Below are 21,365 nucleotides of genomic sequence, written 5' to 3'. Positions count from 1 at the left end.
CTTTGTGTACATAAAACAATCTTTCTCTTTCTGTAACCAGATTTTCAACAAGAAGCTCTGCAGAAGAGAGATCATTTGTCACTTAAGGGAACCCTGCTATGGATAGATAGAACTTCCACAGTCTTTATATAATTCCACAGATAAGCTCCTTAAAAAACCATGAAGGATTTACGTTTTGCTCAAAAGTTCTTTTCACTTATATCACTAAATCCAGGGTATTATCTGATGTTTTCCTTTGGTTTTATTTGTGGGAGTGGCGCAAAAGCACTTTTTTACACACCACGACCAGTATTTATACACAGAGATATGTACCCAGACATCCATCTATTTTTTCATGTGTTTTCTTTTCCTGAAAGTATGATTCAAAAGCAAAATTCTCTAAAGGTATCCCTTCGCTAAAAAGAAAAAGCTTTTTAAATATCAGCATGAGGCTTATATCCTTCCCAGGTCCCACCTGAGATATCAACATTTGTGTGGCAAAACAAAAATAGAAAAAAACAGAAAAACCTTTCATCCCTTTGAAGCTTGGAAGACTTTAGGCTATTTAAAATACCTTGAAGAAAAGAAAATCCGCCTGACTTTTCCACAAAGGAGCAAAGCCGTTGTTTACTGCTAGAAAGATTCGGCTTAGAAGAATAACAGGATTGAACGTCAGAGAAAAAGTCTGTCTGTAGAAATTTGAAGAACAAGACGTTCAAAAAAGGGTATTTTGCTAAACATGTCAAGAAGCTGCATATGGGAGCTTAACTTTCATGGTGTGGTGGGAAAGAAAGATAATGAATTCACAGCGGATTAAAGATTTGCCTTTGTGAAAGAAATGTGCAATATACTTTTCTGAAATGTTGAGCAACAACACAGGAAAGAGTGTATTTCAACATACTTCATGAGAAAAAGACACCACTTTGTTGAATAACCCGGCACTGAGGTGTAAGGTATACATTTTGTAGTGATTTATTTCACCATCTATTATAGCACAAGGACGTTCAGTTTCATTAAAAAGGTTAAAACAAAATCACAATTTAAAAGTCATGTAAGCACGTTTTGCACTTCTGCAAGGATATCACATGACTTGTGTAGAGAGGAGAAAAATCTAAGGAAACACTTTATTAGATGCAAAAAATAGGAAACAAGAATAAATGTAAAACCTCCTCAAATTGCTAGCAGTGTTAGTGATTCCTATAATGATGCGCCAAACCCTCCGAAAAAGCAATCAAGGGCTTCATTTATGAGTAATTGGCGTAGGGCAGCGTTGCAAGTCTTCTTGCTGAGCTGCCCAACGCCAATTTGGAAGGGCCGGAATGCACCATATATATAAAATACGGTTCATCTGGCCCTTTCACCTGAGCTCGTACATAATTTGCTGCCTAGCGCCAAAGTAGGCACCCTTGCGCCATAATGCAAGGGTGCCTCCGTTGCAGTCACAAAATTGTTTTTGTGCAGTAAGGTGTGCCAGAGAGGCATTTTTCTCTTTGTAGGTGTACTGCAGAATGCAGTATACATGGAAAGAGTAAACAATGAGGAGAAATAAAAATATTTCTCCTCACTACGCCTGCTCTGGGGTGGCGTAATGTTTTGGCGCTGCGCCAGTTTCACATGATTAAGTAAATCTGGGGCAGCATTGAAATGAACAGGTGTTGAGTGACACAACCAATCCCAATGCCCATTGAACACCTTCTTGGCGCAGATTAATGCAAGGCAGGGACTTGCACCATTTTGTCTAACTCCATATCTATGAAGCCATGCAAGGCCACGTATGCCAGAGCTTAAAATAAGTGATGCTCTGGCAGTGCAAGCCTCTCATAAATAAGCCCTCAACTGTACTGGTATGTTTCACACATTGTAATATACTGTTTTATTGTACACTACGTTCTGATGAGGCATAGGGGAGTGGGTTGCAATTTCCGGCCACCATTGTGTTCAGATCCACCGTTACATTACTTAATGCATAAATTACTTCAAGAAGTAACTCATTTTCATTTTGTTAGGCATACTATTTAAATTGACCCATACACTTTATATAATATTCAAAGTTACAGCTTATTTTACAAGTGTAATAAATGTGAAGCTGATAACAAATTAGATCTGTTCAGGCTATAAAACCTACATCAAACCCATGGCATGTTTGGATACGGACACATTGCACATTGTTGAGAAATTACACCTCAGTGGAGTACACAAATACCACTTGGGAAAAGGGTGCAAACAAAAAATGACATACCTTGAGTGGTTGTGATCAGTCCTATATATGTATCCTTACTTCAACCTCAGGGTTTGTTAAGAGAGTCTTCTCTTGCTGGGTAGGACAATCAGCTTCATTAAACACATGTCACTGTCTTTCAGTCTAATCTACTTCAGGTCATTAGGGTATGCATGCACTGCGACAGGTCAGTCCTTTTTCCATTGTACTTTCATCCAAGGTAGCTGCATCATCTTTCACTGCAAATCAACACAAACATAACACAAAAAATGAACCCTGGAATAAAGAAGAAAGCAACAATTTCCTCAATGATTACTATCTACCAGGCACGTTTGCCTTTGTTATTCCAATCGTATTTTTTCAGCAAATTAAAAACCACTGACAATTTATGCACAAGGAGAAACGTATTTCATGATCACTCAAGCAAGATTTTGCACATTTAGGGGCTTTTTTGTGAGAGTCCTGTGTCACTTTTTCATCATGTACTGTAGTAAATGCATGATGCAGGGCTCTATTAAAGATTTATGAAGCCACACAAAGAAACACTATGGGGCCCATTAGGATGGCGGGAGGATTGCCCCCGCCAGGCTGGCGGTAGCCACCGCCGTCCTGGCGGGGGCAATCTGCCCGCCATCCTCACCTAAATGACCCCCGCCATATTAGTATGGTGGGGGGACCGCAGCGGACGGAAAGACCGTATGCCACTTTTCTGCCCCGGTCGCCTTGCGACCGGGCTGAAAAGGTCTGATATTGTAAATGTAAATGTACAGGAATTTATATAGCGCAAATCACCAAGCGGTTACTAAGCGCTTGCTTAGGGAACCCGTCCTGGTATTCCCCTGTGAGATAATCCCAGCAGGGTATCCGCAAGGTGAAAGCCAGGCATCCCGCCGCGAGGGGCCGTTGTGGAGATTAAGCGAGCTATTGCCCAGAGTCGCAGAGTGTGAACCCGTGAATCGAGTAGGCACCGGAGCGAGAATTGTCGAGTCCATGGACATTTTAGGACTCAAGACCCCGCCGAGCCGGGAATTGAACCCTGGTCCCGGGCTGACCTCTGCTTCCAGGTCTGCCTCCTCTAACCAGTGAGCCACACTCCGCCATATTGTGGCGGTGTCTAATAGACACCGCCAGCCATATTAGCGTGGGCTTTTTTAGATGCCTTTAAGGAGAGGTGGGGGGTGCACATGGAGGGTACCTGTGGTACCCCCCTGCATTTGCATAAAAAAAGCGGCAGGCATCGCACGGTGCCTGCCGCTTTGTTTATGCAAATGCATTCGTTCATTTTTAGCATTGTGGCGGGCGTTGCTGAGAGCACCGCCCACCACAATGCTAAAAATGCAGGATGCGCCCGCCACAGTGACAGGCGTATCCTAATACCCCCCACCCTATGGCGGGCGGTCGCAATAACCGATAGAATGGCGGGTGGACTAAGTCCGCCCGCCATCCTAATGACCCCCAATGTGTCTTTGAGTGGCCTCATAAATCATGGTGTAAGGTGACTTACTCTGCACTCAGGAGGCGTTCCATGGGCCTACAAAGGAATGTAAACCTGGGGAAGCGTCAAATCCGCACACCTCCCGAGGTGCCACGCAACAAGGAGAAATATGTTTATTTCTCCTAGTTTTTCTTCTTTCTATGTGTGCTGCATTTTGCAACACACATATAAAGTAGAAAACGCCACATAGATTGTTTTTTTGCAGGAAGGTGCCCCTTCTTGCACAAAAACCAAATTGCGTGCAATGGAGGCATGCTTGCGCCATGCTGCAGGGGTGCATACATTGGCGCAATGCTGCCAAAATATTGCGAAAGGTAGGACAGGAATGCACTGAATTCCTTAAATATGGTGCACTACTGACCTTTCACTTTCGTGTAGGGTAGCGCAGCAAGGTGCCTCATCAAAAAAAGTTGAAAGCTGTACATTTAATTGGATAAATGTTTTGCCAACTGTCCTGATTCCATCTCCTACTGACTTTTCGATTGTACCATCCATCCAAAATCTGTAATTCACAAATCCCACTCTTCTAAAAAAAAAAAACACATTAAAAAAGTTTAAACAGTTAAGATAACTCTCAACTTTTTCACTTCTACCATCCATATATTTCCTTCCTACTTCTTCAGTGGGGTTCTTATAAAAGCAGTCTTTAATCTATACCACTATTAAACAATCTTGGCCCAAACATCCAAGCCTTTTGCTGGGAAACATCCTGAACAAAGTCTCCGACACAACGAGTTGCAGAGTCACGCAAGCTGAACAACGACTTATCCTTAACCACGCATGAGCGTGGTTAAGGCGGTTTAGGAGGTGGGAGGGGTATGGGAAAGTTTTTAGGGGGTGAGGGTTTGGGGTAGTTTTTAGGGGGTGGGAAAGGTTTGGGTTAGTTTTTAGGGGTGCTGGGGTAGCCACGGATGGCCGTTTTTTAAAATGTCTTTTTATGAAATACGAACAGTAAACATTATAGATTCACAAGTAACACAGTACTCACTTTTCTCCTCACATCAATATGACACAGTTGCTATATTCACCAGAAACAGCGCCTAGGACATTGGCAAATCTTGCCCCTACACCTACAAATCCTCCAAGGAGGTCTGTTTCAATAATTTTGGCGGAGTACATATTTCCCCTCTAAAGGCATTCCATTTACTCCATATTTACATCCACTTTTCCGGGCACCCCCGGGAGACATACACCGTCTTCTCACAAAACATACACCAATCCATATCTTCTGTCCACTCCCTCTTCGTTGGCATCTCTTTTGCCCCCCACTTTCTTGCAATATTCCTTTTGGCTACCAATCCTCCCAGTGCCACCCATAACCTCTCTTAAGGTCCCAGGTCGGTTGGCTCCCGCACATTTAATAAACACAATTTAGGGTTTGGCTCCACATGTACTCCCAATATGTCCACCATGCATTTATAGATGCCTAAGCAGTATCTAGCTATAAATGGACAGTCCCATAGTAGGTGTAGGAACGTACCCTCTTGACCACAGGTTCGCCTACAACTAGCGTCTTCTCTGTAGCCATCTTGACTAGTGCGAAACCTTTATAATATACTCCATGCAGAACTTTCAGTTGTACTAGTCTCAGTTTTGATGATATTGCCACCTCTTTGAGCGACGCTAACGCTTCCCCCCACTCCTCCTCATCAAAGTCCATAAGATCTCATTCCCACTTCGCACAAAGCTGCAGTAGTGGATCAGGGGAGTTTTTAATCAGTTTGGAATAGGTAAGCGAAATCGTGTAATGTGGCATGTACCCATCTAGTTTTCATTCTTCCAGGGGGGAAGCTTCTGGTATTGATACATCTCGAGGCACCATCGCTTTCAACACATGTTGTACCTGTAAATACCTAAATCTTTCATTCTCTGATAGTTAATATTCTCGCTGTAGAGTTTCAAAAGGCACCACTTTCCCTCCCTTCCAGAGATCTCCCACGCGCGATATCCCTATGGTGTCCCATTTATCAAAGCCCTTCGATCTCCAGAGGGATCCCATCTGTTCTGAATTCCACAACGGGGTGACCCGGGTTATGGTCTTCGCTCGTGCCATACTTTTCTGCGCCTTGTGCCACACCTGGACTACATGATATGTAGGCCCTGTCAATCCTAGCTTCATCGGGTTGGAGTACAATGCTCGCGTAAAGTTACTCCCTGGTAAAAGCCACCTGTCCATCGCATAACCTGGATCATTGTGGGGGTCAATAAATACAATGATTGATGGAAGTTAGTTCGGCTGACAGATGGCCATTTATCATGCATGCTTTAACATAAAAATTAGTGGTAAAGGAATGTGTGTTAAAAAAGCTCTTGGTTAAGATGAGGTCGTTGTAGCGACTGCATTGTTAAGCTGATAGTTGTTGAGAAAATCGTTGTTCCAACATACAACCCCTTTTGCTGCCTTGACTCGTGTGCCAACGTTGTGCTTTGGTAAATCTGCACTTTGACCATAAAACACCTTCATTCTCCACATTGAGGCAATCCAAAAGTGACAATACATTTATTTTCCATCCAGCAGGCTTTAGTTATCTTCTCGTCTATCGACAACCACCAGACGTGCATGACAAAATAAGAACTTGTGAGGAGGGAAAATACGCAAACTATAAATTTGACTCGCTCGAGCACCTGAAGAACTATGCCCACTTATGAAGCACCGACATTAAGTAGCATAGAAGAACTTGTGTTTTACTGTTGTTAAGGTACAACCAATTATTCTTCTGAGAGGTGTGCACTACCTTGAGTTGGTCTCCCACAAAATGTCTGTGATCATCCTCTTCATGAAGATTGAGAACTGTATGATGCCCCCTGCTTAAAGTAGAAACTGGCTCATTCAACTCTTAGGGTCGGAGGGAACATACAACTGTTGAAATGGATAATAAATTGAGTCCTGGGGATGCCCTAAACTTATCCTGGCTATCCCAGTTGTACAACGCACCCAGAAAAACCTGTTGTGTCATTACATGCAGGTAACTGTATTTAGTGAGACACATTGCCTGAATTTATGATTTGTGATAGCAGTCCATTTCTAAAGACTCTAAACTCCAAAATATCAATTGCAACTGATAGATCAAGCAAGTCGGTCAACAAAGGTAATTTTGCCACAACCACCCACTGAGACAAGGAATAATATTCTATAAATACCTGTTTCAATTCTGCACCTGTTTGGATAGAATCACAGCAAGTTTTATGATTCAGAAACTTCTATAGTTGGCATGTCACTCAGACTAACGCATTACAGTGAATTAAAATAATGGAAATCAGCATTTAGATTTGCACTTGAACACTACTGAAGGGAACAACCTTTGGGGGGATATTATCAAGGACTGGCGATAACATTATCGCTGCTTTAGCGTCCGTTTTCGGGCTAAAAGCGGCAATAATGTTATCGCTTTATTAACAAGGACACGCTAGTGCGTGTTTCCTTGCCTTAGCATTTTCCAGAACATCGCTGGAAAACCAGCGATGTTCCATGGAAAACACCGCTATCGCTGGAATAATTATCGCCATAGCGCTATGCGTTGTTAATACAGCGCTAGCATGGCGATAATTTCCAGTGAATAAAAAATCTCACGCTAAGCGCAGCCAGCGATAATTATTGCTGCTGCTTGATAATATGCCCCTTGGGAGCATATTGGGGCATATTATCAAGCGGCAGCGATAATTATCGCTGGCCACGCTTAGCGTGAGATTTTTTATCACCATGCTAGCGCTGTATTAACAACACATAGCGCAATGGCGATAATTATTCCAGCGATAGCTGTGTTTTCCATGGAACATCGCTGGTTTTCCTGCGATGTTCCATGGAAAACAGCGATATCCTTGATGATAGGGCCTGTAGTCTTAGACACACAATCCACCCCCCATGTTAGGTGTGCCTTAGTCTGGAATTTAACAGATACTAAATTCCAGCATTTACGCCCAGTTAGTGCGAGAAAATCAGCGCTTAACCAGACAGGGCTTTGTTGTGAATACAGCGAAGCAGAGTTAGCGATATTTTATAATGTAGTTGTAAGGGGCACGCCTACCTTGCATCTCAATAGCGAGGGGAGGCGATAGGAAACCGGGCGCTAAGGCAAGGAAACACGCGCTAGCGTGTCCTTGTTATTAAAGCGATAAAATGATCGCCTCTTTTTGCCCGAAAATGGACGCTAGAGCGGCTATAATGTTATCGCCAGCCCTTGATAATATGCCCCTTGGTTCTTTAACCTTTCATGCCTTTGGCATAACTTGAACACATCGGGCAGGATCACATAAAGTGAGTGATGTAAGTGCTAACGTAAGACGCGATATCTGCCACTGTTTTGGGCTGAGCAGTATCTTAAATATTTGAAGAGCTGGAACAGCACTATTTTACCACTTTAGGCTGTGCTTAGATGCCAGTCATTGGAACGTTAAAAGCATGTGCTACCTTTGACTTCAAATGTGAAGTCAACAACAGCAAAATAAGAACACCATTAACACATAACAGGGCATAACATAGCAAAACAACCAAAACAAAATGCAACACATAAACTACAGTGCAACACAAAACCATCAGATGACAATAATGCAGCAAAAACACACAGCAACACAAAAAAGAATAGAGCACTTCGCCACAAAACGAAACGCAACACATAAAATGTCCACAAACATTTTTATTACACATTTCCACCTTCAGAACCCCACCTTCATAATATAGTAGATAACGGTGGTTGCAACCACTCTCCACAGCTAACAATCCAGGACATAAAGAGGTGCCAGTCAAAAAAGGTACCTTGTATAATGTATAAGAGGGATCATCACAGAATCAATATATATACCCTGCCGCACACTACTCTGAAGTGATCATAAAAAAAGTCTTGTGTGATAGGCTTGAAAATAAACTGCCACATGACCATTTTAAGTCATTCATCTCTTATCCCTTCTGATGACAGAGATAAGTTACTTGCAGATGTAGAATTAATATGGACTCTGCACTGTGCATATAAAACCACTGGTAGGCAACTTGCAGTTTGTTACAAACAAATATTGGGAGCATTTTGATAAAAATGACTTTTCAGGGTAACTTTGTTGTAGAGATTATGTGATAAAACAAGGGCAGAAGCAGTGTGTTAAATAAACATATTTCAATAAATGTCTCAATGACAGTGGATTGCCAAAGAAAGACAGAGGACATAAAGTTTAAAAGCCAGTCATCTCATCAATTGGTTAATTGATAGTTGGTGCTCAACCCCAGATAGGCGATTTAATTTCTGCCTGCTGTCATTATAACATCACATCTAAACAGCAATACACTACAATATGCAGCTAATTTATTTATTACAGGTGAAAGTTGATGTCACAAATAAACTAAAAACATAAGTTATATGTTTGATACAAGGATTGCTGGTTTCCATTTATACTAATGCAAATAACATTCCTTAGATGCATTCCAGGATGTGCATGTATGAAAACATGTATGAAAAAGGGTAACTAGACAGAATATCGAATAAAAAATAAAGAATGGACAGAATATCGACTCCAAATTTAGAATGGACATAATATCGAATGGACAAAATATAGTGGTTAATAATATCGAAATGCAGGTAAGTAATATTGACTGTCAAAATATCGAAGTACGTAATATAGGCATTAAAATATATCGAATTTTTAATAATATCGATTTTCTTTGTATTTTGTATGTTAGTATATGTGTTAAAACTGTATATTATTTTTGTAATGTATGTTTTCTTTAAAGTAATTCATTTTATGTTATTTCATTTTTGCGTAATTTCATTCCATAGCGGGTTGTGGATTTATAGGGAAATAGGGTGGGAAGTAATTTAAATATAGTAAATTAAATATGAATTTTGAGGAATTATTAATTATTTTTCATTTAATTTTGCGTTTTAGTTCTGTAGCGGGTTGTGGGTTTATAGGGGAATAGGGTGGGAAGTAATTTAATTGTAATTAAGTAAATATTTACTTTTATTTATTGGTATTGATAATTAATTTATTGTTAATTAATTATTAATTGGTAATTATTTTTTATAAATTAATTAATGGATAATTATGTTAATTGTATTAATTTATTATTTGGAGCGGGTTGTGGGTTTATAGGGGAATAGGGTGGGAAGTAATTTAATTGTAATTAAGTAATTATTGAAAGTATTTTTGTGTATTGATACTTAATATATTGTTAATTAATTATTAATTGGCATTTTATTTATTATTTATAAAAATTTTAATATTGACAATTAATTGGTTGTTAATTATTGATAGGTAATTAATTTTTAATAACTAATATTTATTGGTATTTATGATTAATTAATTATTAAATGTGTTGTGGTTGGTAATTAATTTTAATATTTTTTTATTGATATTGATAATTGATGTATTTGATGTATATGCTGGGGTAGCCACGGATGGCCGTTTTTTAAAATGTCTTTTTATGAAATACGAACAGTAAACAATATAGATTCAAAAGTAACACAGTACTCACTTTTCTCCTCACATCAATATGACACAGTTGCTATATTCACCAGAAACAGCGCCTAGGACATTGGCAAATCTTGCCCCTACACCTACAAATCCTCCAAGGAGGTCTGTTTCAATAATTTTGGCGGAGTACATATTTCCCCTCTAAAGGCATTCCATTTACTCCATATTTACATCCACCTTTCCGGGCACCCCCGGGAGACATACACCGTCTTCTCACAGAACATACACCAATCCAAATCTTCTGTCCACTCCCTCTTCGTTGGCATCTCTTTAGCCCCCCACTTTCTTGCAATATTCCTTTTGGCTACCAATCCTCCCAGTGCCACCCATAACCTCTCTTAAGGTCCCAGGTCGGTTGGCTCCCGCACATTTAATAAAATAAACACAATTTAGGGTTTGGCTCCACATGTACTCCCAATATGTCCTCCATGCATTTATAGATGCCTAACCAGTATCTAGCTATAAATGGACAGTCCCATAGTAGGTGTAGGAACGTACCCTCTTGACCACAGGTTCGCCTACAACTAGCGTCCTCTCTGTAGCCATCTTGACTAGTGCGAAACCTTTATAATATACTCCATGCAGAACTTTCATTTGTACTAGTCTCAGTTTTGATGATAATGCCACCTCTTTGGGCGACGCTAACGCTTCCCCCCACTCCTCCTCATCAAAGTCCATAAGATCTCATTCCCACTTCGCACAAAGCTGCAGTAGTGGATCAGGGGAGTTTTTAATCAGTTTGGAATAGGTAAGCGAAATCGTGTAATGTGGCATGTACCCATCTAGTTTTCATTCTTCCAGGGGGGAAGCTTCTGGTATTGATACATCTCGAGGCACCATCGCTTTCAACACATGTTGTACCCTTAAATACCTAAATCTTTCATTCTCTGCTAGTTAATATTCTCGCTGTAGAGTTTCAAAAGGCACCACTTTCCCTCCCTTCCAGAGATCTCCCACGCGCGATATCCCTATGGTGTCCCATTTATCAAAGCCCTTCGATCTCCAGAGGGATCCCATCTGTTCTGAATTCCACAACGGGGTGACCCGGGTTATGGTCTTCGCTCGTGCCATACTTTTCTGCGCCTTGTGCCACACCTGGACTACATGATATGTAGGCCCTGTCAATCCTAGCTTCATCGGGTTGGAGTACAATGCTCGCGTAAAGTTACTCCCTGGTAAAAGCCACCTGTCCATCGCATAACCTGGATCATTGTGGGGGTCAATAAATACAATGTTTGATGGAAGTTAGTTCGGCTGACAGATGGCCATTTATCATGCATGCTTTAACATAAAAATTAGTGGTAAAGGAATGTGTGTTAAAAAAGCTCTTGGTTAAGATGAGGTCGTTGTAGCGACTGCATTGTTAAGCTGATAGTTGTTGAGAAAATCGTTGTTCCAACATACAACCCCTTTTGCTGCCTTGACTCGTGTGCCAACGTTGTGCTTTGGTAAATCTGCACTTTGACCATAAAACACCTTCATTCTCCACATTGAGGCAATCCAAAAGTGACAATACATTTATTTTCCATCCAGCAGGCTTTAGTTATCTTCTCGTCTATCGACAACCACCAGACGTGCATGACAAAATAAGAACTTGTGAGGAGGGAAAATACGCAAACTATAAATTTGACTCGCTCGAGCACCTGAAGAACTATGCCCACTTATGAAGCACCGACATTAAGTAGCATAGAAGAACTTGTGTTTTACTGTTGTTAAGGTACAACCAATTATTCTTCTGAGAGGTGTGCACTACCTTGAGTTGGTCTCCCACAAAATGTCTGTGATCATCCTCTTCATGAAGATTGAGAACTGTATGATGCCCCCTGCTTAGAGTAGAAACTGGCTCATTCAACTCTTAGGGTCGGAGGGAACATACAACTGTTGAAATGGATAATAAATTGAGTCCTGGGGATTCCCTAAACTTATCCTGGCTATCCCAGTTGTACAACGCACCCAGAAAAACCTGTTGTGTCATTACATGCAGGTAACTGTATTTAGTGAGACACATTGCCTGAATTTATGATTTGTGATAGCAGTCCATTTCTAAAGACTCTAAACTCCAAAATATCAATTGCAACTGATAGATCAAGCAAGTCGGTCAACAAAGGTAATTTTGCCCCAACCACCCACTGAGACAAGGAATAATATTCTATAAATACCTGTTTCAATTCTGCACCTGTTTGGATAGAATCACAGCAAGTTTTATGATTCAGAAACTTCTATAGTTGGCATGTCACTCAGACTAACGCATTACAGTGAATTAAAATAATGGAAATCAGCATTTAGATTTGCACTTGAACACTACTGAAGGGAACAAACTTTGGGGGGATACTATCAAGGACTGGCGATAACATTATCGCTGCTTTAGCGTCCGTTTTCGGGCTAAAAGCGGCAATAATGTTATCGCTTTATTAACAAGGACACGCTAGTGCGTGTTTCCTTGCCTTAGCATTTTCCAGAACATCGCTGGAAAACCAGCGATGTTCCATGGAAAACACCGCTATCGCTGGAATAATTATCGCCATAGCGCTATGAGTTGTTAATACAGCGCTAGCATGGCGATAATTTCCAGTGAATAAAAAATCTCACGCTAAGCGCAGCCAGCGATAATTATTGCTGCTGCTTGATAATATGCCCCTTGGGAGCATATTGGGCATATTATCAAGCGGCAGCAATAATTATCGCTGGCCGCGCTTAGCGTGAGATTTTTTATCACCATGCTAGCGCTGTATTAACAACACATAGCGCAATGGCGATAATTATTCCAGCGATAGCTGTGTTTTCCATGGAACATCGCTGGTTTTCCTGCGATGTTCCATGGAAAACAGCGATATCCTTGATGATAGGGCCTGTAGTCTTAGACACACAATCCACCCCCCATGTTAGGTGTGCCTTAGTCTGGAATTTAACAGATACTAAATTCCAGCATTTACGCCCAGTTAGTGCGAGAAAATCAGCTCTTAACCAGACAGGGCTTTGTTGTGAATACAGCGAAGCAGAGTTAGCGATATTTTATAATGTAGTTGTAAGGGGCACGCCTACCTTGCATCTCATTAGCGAGGGGAGGCGATAGGAAACCGGGCGCTAAGGCAAGGAAACACGCGCTAGCGTGTCCTTGTTATTAAAGCGATAAAATGATCGCCTCTTTTTGCCCGAAAAAGGACGCTAGAGCGGCTATAATGTTATCGCCAGCCCTTGATAATATGCCCCTTGGTTCTTTAACCTTTCATGCCTTTGGCATAACTTGAACACATCGGGCAGGATCACATAAAGTGAGTGATGTAAGTGCTAACGTAAGACGCGATATCTGCCACTGTTTTGGGCTGAGCAGTATCTTAAATATTTGAAGAGCTGGAACAGCACTATTTTACCACTTTAGGCTGTGCTTAGATGCCAGTCATTGGAACGTTAAAAGCATGTGCTACCTTTGACTTCAAATGTGAAGTCAACAACAGCAAAATAAGAACACCATTAACACATAACAGGGCATAACATAGCAAAACAACCAAAACAAAATGCAACACATAAACTACAGTGCAACACAATAACATCAGATGACAATAATGCAGCAAAAACACACAGCAACACAAAAAAGAATAGAGCACTTCGCCACAAAACGAAACGCAACACATAAAATGTCCACAAACATTTTTATTACACATTTCCACCTTCAGAACCCCACCTTCATAATATAGTAGATAACGGTGGTTGCAACCACTCTCCATAGCTAACAATCCAGGATATAAAGAGGTGCCAGTCAAAAAAGGTACCTTGTATAATGTATAAGAGGGATCATCACAGAATCAATATATATACCCTGCCGCACACTACTCTGAAGTGATCATAAAAAAAGTCTTGTGTGATAGGCTTGAAAATAAACTGCCACATGACCATTTTAAGTCATTCATCTCTTATCCCTTCTGATGACAGAGATAAGTTACTTGCAGATGTAGAATTAATATGGAATCTGCACTGTGCATATAAAACCACTGGTAGGCAACTTGCAGTTTGTTACAAACAAATATTGGGAGCATTTTGATAAAAATGACTTTTCAGGGTAACTTTGTTGTAGAGATTATGTGATAAAACAAGGGCAGAAGCAGTGTGCTAAATAAACATATTTCAATAAATGTCTCAATGACAGTGGATTGCCAAAGAAAGACAGAGGACATAAAGTTTAAAAGCCAGTCATCTCATCAATTGGTTAATTGATAGTTGGTGCTCAACCCCAGATAGGCGATTTAATTTCTGCCTGCTGTCATTATAACATCACATCTAAACAGCAATACACTACAATATGCAGCTAATTTATTTATTACAGGTGAAAGTTGATGTCACAAATAAACTAAAAACATAAGTTATATGTTTGATACAAGGATTGCTGGTTACCATTTATACTAATGCAAATAACATTCCTTAGATGCATTCCAGGATGTGCATGTATGAAAAAATGTATGAAAAAGGGTAACTAGACAGAATATCGAATAAAAAAATAAAGAATGGACAGAATATCGACTCCAAATTTAGAATGGACATAATATCGAATGGACAAAATATAGTGGTTAATAATATCGAAATGCAGGTAAGTAATATTGACTGTCAAAATATCGAAGTACGTAATAAAGGCATTAAAATATATCGAATTTTTAATAATATCGATTTTCTTTGTATTTTGTATGTTAGTATATGTGTTAAAACTGTATATTATTTTTGTAATGTATGTTTTCTTTAAAGTAATTCATTTTATGTTATTTCATTTTTGCGTAATTTCATTCCATAGCGGGTTGTGGATTTATAGGGAAATAGGGTGGGAAGTAATTTAAATATAGTAAATTAAATATGAATTTTGAGGAATTATTAATTATTTTTCATTTAATTTTGCGTTTTAGTTCTGTAGCGGGTTGTGGGTTTATAGGGGAATAGGGTGGGAAGTAATTTAATGGTAATTAAGTAAATATTTACTTTTATTTATTGGTATTGATAATTAATTTATTGTTAATTAATTATTAATTGGTAATTATTTTTTATAAATTAATTAATGGATAATTATGTTAATTGTATTAATTTATTATTTGGAGCGGGTTGTGGGTTTATAGGGGAATAGGGTGGGAAGTAATTTAATTGTAATTAAGTAATTATTGAAAGTATTTTTGTGTATTGATACTTAATATATTGTTAATTAATTATTAATTGGCATTTTATTTATTATTTATAAAAATTTTAATATTGACAATTAATTGGTTGTTAATTATTGATAGGTAATTACTTTTTAATAACTAATATTTATTGGTATTTATGATTAATTAATTATTAAATGTGTTGTGGTTGGTAATTAATTTTAATATTTTTTTATTGATATTGATAATTGATGTATTTTTATTTAAAAATTAAATCATTACTTTCCCTACTGTTGCACTCCCTGGAGTGGGAATAGTAATTGTTACCCCTACGCTATCTAATGCTTTCCCCACTAGTTCTCCCTCTGGAGTGGGAATAGTAATTTTTACCCCTATGCTATCCAACGTTTTCCCTACTGTTGCACTCATTGGAGTGGGAATAGTAATTTTTACCCCTACTCTATCCAACGCTTTCCCTACTGTTGCACTCTCTGGAGAGGGAATAGTAATTTTTACCCCTACGCTATCCAACGCTTTCCCTACTGTTGCACTCTCTGGAGTGGGAATAGTAATTTTTACCCCGACGCTATCCAACGCTTTCCCTACTGTTGCACTCTCTGGAGTGGGAATAGTAATTTTTACCCCTAGGCTATCCAATGCTTTCCTTACTGTTGCACTCTCTGGAGCTTTCCCTACTGTTGCACTCTCTGGAGTGGGAATAGTAATTTTTACCCCTACGCTATCTAACGCTTTCCCTACTGTTGCACTCTCTGGTGTGGGAATAGTAATTTTTACCCCTACGCTATCCACCGCTTTCCTTACTGTTGCACTCTCTGGAGTGGGAATAGTAATTTTTACCCCTACACTATCCAACGCTTTCCCTACTGTTGCACTCACTGGAGTAGGAATAGTAATTTTTACCCCTAAGCTATCCAATGCTTTCCCTACGGTTATACTCACTGGAGTGGGAATAATAATTTTTACTCCTACGCTATCCAACGCTATCAAACCATTAAAAGGTCAAAACACAACACAATACAAATTCCACCCTAATTTAAAAAATGAGATACAGCTTTAGTAAGCAAAATTACTATAAAGCAATAGATTTCCAATAAGGGGAACCAGAGTTATGACATTTTAAGTATTTAAGTAGAAAAAGCATCAAGAAAAGTAAAGCAACCCAATGTAAGTGAAGGTTGCAGTAGACCGAGAGCAAGGTGCAAATGCAGGCTAACCGAGATGAACTACATTTTCATCTCAGGTCGGATTCACGATTAGGATTGGCCCCAGTCAAAGTTTGTAAGTTAAAAAGTCTAATTAAGTTTTTACGCCTCAGTTCAGAAAAGTACTTTGTCACTTTTTTAGAAGAAAAGCATTGACATTTCTTCTACGTCCCAACGCAGAATGAGACCTTGCCACTTTTTGAGAAGCAAAATCCTCAACCTCGGTTTGATGCATAAACTTCAGCTACCCGAAGTGGAACAGATGTCTGGATACCTGGAGCAGGTCGGTCCTGCTAACACCTTTGAGCAGTGGTGATTTCTTGCTGACAATTTTCTAAGATCCTACGCTGAATGGGACGGGACTTAGATGTATTTTCTGAGATGCAAGGACCTTTGAGTGGGACTAAGCTGAAAACCAATTTGACGCTGTAGAACTGTTGGTCAGATACTATCTTTCAGTGGCTCCTGGTGAAGCACGGAAGCTCAGCATGATGCCAAGTTTCCAAACTTTCTTGTGGTGCCCAAACAGCTACAGGTATACACTTTTGCTGCATCAAAGGGGGGGCACTTAGAGACCCTCATGATCTCAGGCAGAGAGCAGCAGCAGGGTACAGTGCAGGTCTACTTTCCCTGGCCAGCTAGGTACTTTAGGAAAAGGCATCTTGCAGCATTTGTGTCCTTGTGGCCACACAGTAGAGCAGTCAACTAACCCTCAGAGTCTACTTCTTTGTCACGGGTACAAGTAGGAGCAGGTCTAGCCCTTCAGGTCTCCTCACAGGTCCTAAACAGCAGATGCACTTCTTTATCTGTTTTCCCACAGTTAAGAAAGGTTTCTGAGGATGTGTCTTGGGGGGGGGGCACATTTATGCCTGGCACCAGAGCTAGTGGGTGGGGTGACTACTGGCTCTTTCCTAACCCATGGGATAATAGCTCCCTGGGGCAGTCCTACTTAGTTTTTCAGCAGTTCCTGTTTGCTTTACTGCATACAATCCAACAGTGCACCTTATTCCCAAAATCAAAGATAAGGAAACCCTTCCCCCCTTGTGAAGAAAATGTGTGCCTAGCCAGTGTTGTGGCCAGGGTAATGAGCAGTTCCTTCCTCTGTAGTCACTGCAAACTGGGGGTAACTTCCCTCCCACTTAGTTTGGTTGCAGTCTGCATACAGAGACAAAAGCTGGGACTATACAGATGTCACCTAACATTGGCTTGTGATAGGGTCGGACATTAGTTAAGCTCCTGGGGATAACCCAACTGGTCCTCCTGATAGTGAAAGAAGACACCTTGCATTATGATCAAGCACTAGTTAGATAGTTGCTGGAGAACATAATGTAAATTAGCCTCCAGGAGCATCAGGTTTGGGAAAGTTAATTTATTAAAAGTTTTTTTCACTAAATATTTATTAAACTGTAATTCCATCACAGCATTTGGCTTTAAATAAATATTAAAAAGAGTAATTGAATTACTTTTCTAGCTAGCCCCAAACCCGAGATACAGAATTCATATTTTAATATCTTATCTAGTATTCTCCTAGGACAGTCAGGACCTTCCACATTAAAAAAAATGTAGGTGCTTGTCGCTACAGGGATATGGCAACATTACATTTCTATGTGTCCAATTCTTAAATACCATGCAACCTATGTTGTAGCCTACAAGGCCTACGTACAAAGAAGGTTTGTCTCCTGTCAAGGGGGTTACTTTGACAGTTCAGTCTCTGGCTCTAAATTGCTGCAGTCAACATACACTGGTAGGCCTGAAGCAATGTTTCCATGTCAGACTAGTGAAAGGCACAATAGATACTGGGGAAACATCCTTTTCAACGCAACTTTTACCACACAGTGCCTTTACGACGCAACTATTACAACGCATGTCATTACAACGCATTGTGCTGGGGGGCACTCTAGGATAGGGAATGGATTTAATTTACTATCCAACACCTTCCCTACTATCCACGGGGACTGGAGTTGGAATAGTAAATTAAACTATTCACTATCCAGCACCCCTTAACGCTACGCGTTGTAACAGCATGCGTTGTAAAAACTGCGATGTAAAGGCATGCGTAGTAAAAGCATGCGTTGTAATGTCATACATCCTAGGTACTGTAGTCCACAGGCAACACTTAACACTTAGCCTTCCATTTCATGGGTATAGATTTCACATCATATACTAGGGCCTTGTAGGAGAGTACATTTTCAACCATGCATTAACCAATGTCTGCATGTTTTAGGGGTCAAAGCATTCACCCTGGGCACCGGACAGAAGCACTCCATGTATGCAGAGCCTTAATAACCAGCAACAAAATTCACAACAAATGGGGGTAACTGCAAAGAAAAAGGACATTTTCTCCCAGGGGAACAGCTTGTGAAGCACAATTTTTAAAAGTATCTGGGAGGGTCTCGCCTCAAATAAGAGTCACTAAGGGATAAGAAATGGCTATTCATTTTTTTTTTGTAAACAGATTTTTTATTAATTGGTAATAAAGCATTACAGACATGTCTGTACTTACAGTTCGATTCCAATGAACAGCCATCTACATCTATACATATTAATCTCAGGCTGACTCCCCCCAGGAGGCATTGGTCTTGCTCCAACGCAAGGAACTGGTGAGTCACCTAGTGCAGTCCAGGGTCCTCGGCTTGTCAGACTCTGTACCCCCCTTAGTAGGCATGCATCAACTCAGTGTTCTGTTCCATAATAAAACCCATAACAACCAACAAGGGGAAACCCCCCTCCTCCCACCCGATATCCAACCTCCCCCACCCTCCAGGCATGTTGCTTATTCATCTGATTCCCTGCATTTCGATGCTAACCAGTCTTACAGGGCACCAGGCATGTTATTCCAAGTAATGTAGTTCCCTAAAAGGTCCTGCTCTCATCAGGTCCCCCATCGGGTAGCACGATCCCTCAGGCAGTCATCTTGGTCATTCAATAAATCAGGCACTCAATTCCCCACATCTCGGTCTGCCTTGTCAGGGCGTACTTTGTTATCGCTGCTCAGCTGCTTTAATACCTTTACTATTGCCACCCACACTCTCGCCACCTCCAGTGCATTTTCACTCCCAGTTCTCTGGGTCATTTGCAGTCTAAAGATACCTTCACAATCCGCCCACCTTATAAGCTCTCTTGTCCATCTCAATACGCTAGGGGCGTTTTTCACCTTCTAATGGCTAGTGAGTTCGCTTTTGGCTAACACCAACCCCAGGTCTATAAATTTGCTAGTGACCTTATTTCTGGCAGTGTGAGGGAACCAGTGTAGGAGGCAGCACCCTGGTGTCAGCGCTATGTCACAATCTGTTGTGTCCTCCAGACTAGTCGTTACCCCTCTTCAGAACCCTCCCAGTAGCGTGCAGAACCCTGCGTTTTCTAGACTACACCGTGGTCAGGCAGATCGGGCGCCAAAATATTAGTTAATCTTTCACGGGGCAAGGTACGCCCTGTGGAGGACAAACAAGTGTATCAGCTTGAAGTACGCATTTCTAGAACTTTTCCAAGCCCTTTCTACCAATTCTCCCGACGGTTTCTCATCTATGGGCTCACCTAAGTCTGCTTTCTTTTTGAGACGTAGGGCCGTCAGGGGTCGCCGTGTCTCCTGCGTAAGGCGTCAGTAGAGGCAAGTTACTGCTTTAGTTGTTCCAGCCTCTACCACTTTATACGGACAAGCCAGGGAAGTCAAAGGGTCCGTCAGCCCCTCCCACCAATGTTTATGGATAGCTGCTGTCAGGGCACCATGCAAACGGAAATCTCCTCTGGGGAGGTCGTATCGTTCTAGTAGGTCATTAAACGGGAGTAAGGTGTTGTCCTCATAGAGATCTCCAATTGTAGATATCCCGCCTCCTCCTATGCTCGTAGTCTGTGCCAGTCCCCACCATGGGGCAGCGTCTCGCAGATCAACAGTGGGACCTCCGGCGCATACAGGGATCTTATTTGTACTTGCCCACAAGCCCCTTTCCAGCACTGGCGCATCGCCCGTAGGTTTGATGGGGCCTCCCCATCCGTCAAAGGGAGGCACAACAGCACGCAGGATAGGAGCTGCAAACCCGGATCCGAGCCCTCAGGGTCCTCCGCGTACCGGAGTCGTCCTGCCATCCACTTCGTGAACGACTTTAATTGAGCTGCATGATAATAAGCTTCAAGATCCGTCACTGCAAAGCCCCCCTCCACCCTGGGCCCTGGTGGTAAGCGCCAATCTGTGTCTCCCAATGCCCCATAGAATGCCCGTGATCAGGGTGTTGAGTTGGGCAAAAAACCTGTGCGGGATCCAGAGTGGTAGCGATCCGAAAAATTAGAGTAGTCTAGGTAACGTGACTATCTTTAATAGAGCCACCCTACCCGCCACGACAGCGGAAGCTTCCCCCAAAATTCAAAATTACTTTGGTGCCTCATATCGCTCGGCCTATGTTCCCTTCTATTAAATCTGCGGGGTCGTGGTATATTTTATCACCAGATAAGTCAGGCTTCTGTTTCCCCACATCACATCTGGTTTTTCTAGCGTGCCAACCCTCCCTGCTAGAGGAGGAAAAAGGCACGTCTTGGTCCAGTTGACCTTAAGTCCTGGAACTCTTCTCAGTCTACCCAGCAGATCTTTGGCTCCCCACAAGGCATCTCCAGAGTTAGCTAGGAACATCAGGAGATTGTCCGCATATAGTGCTATAAATTGGGGCTGACCCATCTTTTCTAATCACTGATAATGGCGGCCTGATCGTGCATGGACGGCAAGAGGTTCCACCACCAGAATGAACAAAAGGATAGACAGGGGGTATCCTTGTCTCGTTCCCCTACCCACTTTCGGGCCTCTGAAATGAGTCCTCCCATCTGGACTCTAGCAGTAGAATTCTTATATAGGATTGCCGTCCAGGCTACCAAATCCTCTCCCAGCC

The 21,365-nt window shown here is 41.2% G+C and overlaps 1 protein-coding gene across 1 annotated transcript in view; it reads right to left on the bottom strand.

Moving 5' to 3' along the window:
• The window catches only part of MGAT4C (MGAT4 family member C), a 1,165,419-nt gene that overhangs the window by 243,795 nt on the left and 900,259 nt on the right, over window positions 1-21,365 (bottom strand). The window contains exon 7 of the mRNA XM_078656572.1: window positions 2,219-2,436. The gene's annotated coding sequence lies outside the window, so the exon portion shown is untranslated. The remainder of the gene's footprint in view (window positions 1-2,218; window positions 2,437-21,365) is intronic.

Source organism: Lissotriton helveticus, chromosome 1_1, assembly GCF_964261635.1.
Source record: "Lissotriton helveticus chromosome 1_1, aLisHel1.1, whole genome shotgun sequence".
NCBI lineage: Eukaryota > Metazoa > Chordata > Amphibia > Caudata > Salamandridae > Lissotriton > Lissotriton helveticus.
The sequence above is the reverse complement of the archived record's forward strand: the minus strand, read 5'-3'. Positions and strand labels throughout refer to the sequence as shown.